Source organism: Pyxicephalus adspersus, chromosome 5 (genome assembly GCF_032062135.1).
Source record: "Pyxicephalus adspersus chromosome 5, UCB_Pads_2.0, whole genome shotgun sequence".
NCBI classification, from domain to species: Eukaryota; Metazoa; Chordata; class Amphibia; order Anura; family Pyxicephalidae; genus Pyxicephalus; species Pyxicephalus adspersus.
The window spans coordinates 57,048,085-57,053,502 of record NC_092862.1 but is presented as its reverse complement, the minus strand read 5'-3'; positions in this window follow the sequence as shown (position 1 = coordinate 57,053,502).

Below are 5,418 nucleotides of genomic sequence, written 5' to 3'. Positions count from 1 at the left end.
TGAGGGAGCCGATTCCACATTTTCACAGACCTTACAGTGAAGAATCCCTTCCTTATCCTGAGCTTAAACTTCCTTTCCCTATGCCCTATGCACCCTCCCCTACAGTTAGGTTCATAAATAGTTGGACAGAGGCAACTTTTTTCTAATTTTGGTTCTGTACATTACCACAATTAATTTTAAAAATTATTTCATAAAAAGGTGGGGAACTAAAGCCTTTTTTTAACACAATAACTTCATTTCAGGGGCTCAAAAGTAATTGGACAAATTAAAAAGCTGAAAATAAAATGTTTATTTCTAATACTTGGTTGAAAACCCTTTGCTGGCAATGACAGCCTGTAGTCATGAACTCATAGACATCACCAGATGCTGGGCTTCGTCCTTTTTAATGCTCTGCCAGGCCTTTACTGCAGCGGCTCTCAGTTGCAGTTTGTTTGTGGGCCTTTCTGTGCAAAGTTTAGTCTTCAAGTGAAATGCATGCTCAGTTGGGTTCAGATCAGGTGACTGACTTGGCCATTCAAGAATATTCCACTTCTTTGCTTTAATAAACTCCTGGGTTGCTTTGGCTGTAAGTTTTGGGTCATTGTCCATCTGTATTATGAAACGCCTCCCAATCAATGTGACTGTATTTAGCTGGATATGAGCAGACAGTAAGTCTCTGAACACCTCAGAATTCATTCTGCTGCTTCTATCCTGTGTCACATCATGGATAAACACTAGTGTCCCAGTGCCATGGCAGCCATGCACGCCCAACCATCACACTGCCTCTGCCATGTTTTACAGATGATGTGCTATGCTTTGGATCATGAGCTGTTCCACGCCTTCTCCATACTTTTTTCCTGCCATTATTCTGGTAAAGGTTGATCTTGGTTTCATCTGTCCAAAGAATGTTTTTCCAGAACTGTGCTGGCTTTTTTAGATGTTTTTGAGCAAAGTCCAATCTAGCCTTTCTATTCTTGAGGCTTATGAGTGGCTTGTACCTTGCAGTGCACCTTCTGTATTTACTTTCATGCAGTCTTCCCTTTATAGTAGACTTGGATATCGATACGCCTACTTCCTGGAGAGTGTTGTTCACTTGTTTGGCTGTTGTGAAGGAGTTTCTCTTCATCATGGAAACAATTCTGCGATCATCCACCACTGTTGTCTTCCGTGGACGTCCAGGTCTTTTGGCTTTGCTGAGTTCTCCAGTATTTTTTCTCATGATGTACCAAACTGTAGATTTTGCCACTCCTAATATTGTAGCAATTTCTTGGATGGGTTTTTTCTGTTTTTGTAGCTTAAGGATGACTTGTTTCACCTGCAACGGAGCGCTCCTTTGACCGCATGTTGTCTGTTCACAGCAAAATCTTCCACATACAAGCACCCCCCCTCAAATCAACTCCAGGCCTTTTATCTGCCTAATTGATAATGACATAAGGAAGGAATTGCCCACAACAGCCCATGAAATAGCCTTTGAGTCAATTGTCCAATTACTTTTGAGCCCCTGAAATGAAGTGATTGTGTAAAAAAGGCTTTAGTTCCTCACATTTTTATGCAATCTTTTTGTTCAACCCACTGAATTAAAGCTGAAAGTCTGCAGTTCAACTGCATCTGAGTTGTTTCATTTAAATTTATTGTGGTAATGTACAGAACCAAAATTAGAAAAAAGTTGTCCAATTAATTAAGGACCTAACTGTACAATGCAGGTCCGCTGATAATAAACCTAATACTATAACTGGTAAAACTTTTTGGTGAGGTATCTGTGCCCAGTTCTGTCCAATTACCAAGTGTAAAAAATAACAGAAAGCCACCTTGGATGATTTCAGTATTAAGTCAACAGGAGTGAGAATATGCAAAGCATAACAAAACACATGCCAGCAGGAGAAGAAACAAGAGCCAACACACAAGTGTTCTTCAGTTAATTTGTAGGAGGGGCGCTCAGTCTCACCTGGAAAGTTCATTCATGGAATCAGACAGTTTGAAAGGAAAGAAAAGAACATAATTGGGACACATCTGTTCCACTGTGAGCCGAGTTATTTTCGGATGAAAAAACACAAGAACTCAGTCCCAGTGGGATATATTCTTATTTTCCCGGCTTTTTTAACCTGCAAAAGAGTATAATTTTATTTGTATACACACAAGCATACATGTATGTATATATTCTGTATATGTGAAATATAGGTGTGCCATTATTTTAATATCGCTGTTATCTGGTTTACAGATAATTTACAATATAACCTAAATCTTGCAAAAGTTTTAACATTTAAATAGGATTTCAAAAGGTTGTTTTCCTTATAAAATTGGCAGCTTTTATCATAATAATATTTGGTGATCCCATCATTACTGGCCATACTTTTTTCGTTTTCTTCCAGATGTGTTCCTATGTTGTCATCCTGTACTATACAGTATGTTCATAGTCGACACCTACAAGTGGCTAAGCAGAAACAAGCCAACACTATAAAGAAGCCATTGTACCTGCATGTAGATAAAGCTGCGTACACACTTGCAATTTTTGTCGTTGGAAAGGATCTTTCACGATCCTTTCCAACAACAAGGGAGTGCACGATGCATGAACGGTGCTGTACATACAGCACCGTTCATGCTCTATGGAGAGGGGAGGGGGAGAGCGACGGAGCGGCACCCTGCTGCGCGCTCTCCCCCTTCCCTTTCATTAGGATCGGTCGTCGTCCATCGTACGTGGATCCGGCAGGTCGGTCATTCGGACGATGGACGACACCGACTGTACACATGGCAGATTTTCGCCCGATATTTGGCCGATGCCGATTATCGGGCGATAAAAATCTGCCGTGTGTACGTAGCTTAAGAGGTAGCTAAATAAGCTATATATCAAAAGCACTAAAATGTTTAAAAAGTCTAAAAAAAGTTAACTAAATGGCATTCTGTTTATGCCAGCTTCAATGTATCACTTCTGTGTTGTTTTTCTGTATCTGAATCCTTTTTACCAATCTTGAAACAGAATCCAAAACAACATTCCTTTAATGAAAGCAATATATATAGCTGTGTTTTGTGATACATATCGGAGAATTTTAGGATGGCCACAGACATCTGCAAATAATCCGAGCACAGGGCATTATTTTATGGCACATTGTACACAACATGTATTTTCAGTTCTATTACATTAGTGCAAGGGCTCAGTTATGATGTTTTAGAGAATTATTGCAGAAAACCAATGTGTCTATGTGTAAAGAAATATCACATTTTTAATACTAGGCCCCAAATAAATTTGTGAACTGCTGAAATGGGAGCAAGGAACAAAGAAGTGATCTAAGTTTTAAAATGAAAAGACGCAAGTTAGGCTTGTTGCAGCAATCTCAGTAATTAGTTGATCCTTATGTTGGCCATTTATTAGCAGAAGGTTGTAAACCATTAATATATTCTTAATACCAATCATTTACCTGGTTTCTGTTGTGCACCCATCAGTGTGCAGATCCAATATTCAGCCAGGAGCACTGCCTACCAACCATCAGCCAATTAGAAGGTTCCCAGAAAAGCCGTATTGTTATTGTATAGGGTAGGGAGACTTCCCATAGGACAATTATAGCGTATGACCACCTTTTTTTTCACAGGTACAGAAGACTTAAGATCTCTTTTTTTCTTGCCCACCTTGGGGTTGTGAGTGTTCCAGACACTTTTGGGGGTTCTCTTTTTTTCTCCTTCATAATATAAAACACACTAAACACCCAACAAAGTGGATTCCCTTGCAATGGTTTAAACCATGCACAGCCACAGGAACTCAAATGTAAAAAATCTCTATATCACAGTTACTAAGATATGTAATAAATTGTTGGGTGACTGAATTGTCCACCAAAATGTGAATAATCATTTTGAAGAGAAGGGGCTGACCCATTAACTTTCATCCACAATGTCTAAAAGTTTTTTATGCACCAATCAGATGACAGTTAAGTGCAGTTACCCTTTTAGCGGTGGACATAGGGAGGAGCAAACAAGCCACTTCACAAGGAAATAAACGCTCCCCAGCTAACAGGGACCATGCCAATTCTGCACAGGTGCCTACAGCTGACTATGTCCGCCACTGTGACCACTACAGACACAAATTGCTCATTGTTTTCATAGCAGGCTTTATATTAAAAGTAACAGATATGTCCCCAGCAAAGTGTAGGCGTGCTGCATCAACTCAGAACAATAGGAGTATTTGAGATATCACAGTAACAAGCTGCTATAGGTCCATGGAGAGCCTGAAGATTAGTGAGGAATCCTACTATAAAAACACCCTGGAGCATCTTAGACTTTGCGCTGTTCAGTAGACTATTAACTTTTTTGGGTTAAAGATGTCATTAGCCTGTGTGTAGTGGTTAGCCATAATTTTTCTAACTAGTAAATTAATTACAAGTAATTTAAAGCAAAAAAAAAATCAAATGATCTTTGTTTTGTGTTAGGTTTTGATAAAGCAGTGAAGAATTGGAAAGTCTGGGTTTTAAATGCTGTGTCCTTGTCAGGGTTTGTGCCAATAGGCTTTGGGCTTTGATTCCAAGCATTTGTTTGAGATGCCTATAACACTTGATTTGGCTTTTCTTCTTTTGCTGCTAGATTAGGAAAGTTGAGCACTGTATCGGTGAATATACTTTTCTGCATTTAGAACTACCAGTGCTGATCTGCTGGTATAATAAACCAAATGTTATGAGGAAATTGAATATATTCAAGCTTAGATTTTCTTTCTTACTTTTTTTCTCTTTCTGTTTATGATATATTGGACTGATCACATTTTTGGTATTATGATTTTCAAATATTTTAACAATTCTATTATTTGTTATAGTTATTTGATTCTGTTGTGGATAGACAGTGTGGCAGATATTAAAATATATAAGTGTATGAAAAACATAATAATCTACATAACATAGGCATACACTCATCCTTCTCATGCATGATGGTAATACAGAGCAAACTCCTATTCCAGGCTGGTGACCATGGCCCAGAAATGTGGCATTTGCTTCTGACTTGGGAGGGCGATATCACTGTCATTGTAGGAACTGCCAACATGTTTCAACAAGCTTTACTGCAATCTTTGTCAGGCAGCGTAAGCGATCTGTACTGAGTGCCCGCTCAATTTTAGCAGAACAAAGGAAAGCGGTGATTGTATACGGCTGCACAGAATATGGAGACCAAAGGGGGATGAGGAGCCAATTGTATTTTAACCCTTAGATTACTATTTTGATGTTTGGATCTGTGTGGATCCTTGTGGACATGGTATATTACCCCTTGCATTTTACTTTCAGATTTAATAGTTTAGATTTGAACTATAATCAGATTTATCAGTGCAGAACAAGACAGCACTGTTTGTGACTGGAGGAAAAGAAGTTTAAGCTCCGGATAAGGAAGGGATTCTTCACTGTAAGGTCTGTGAAAATGTTGAATCGGCTCCCTCAGGAAGTAGTTTCGGCAACTACTATAGATTGCTTTAGG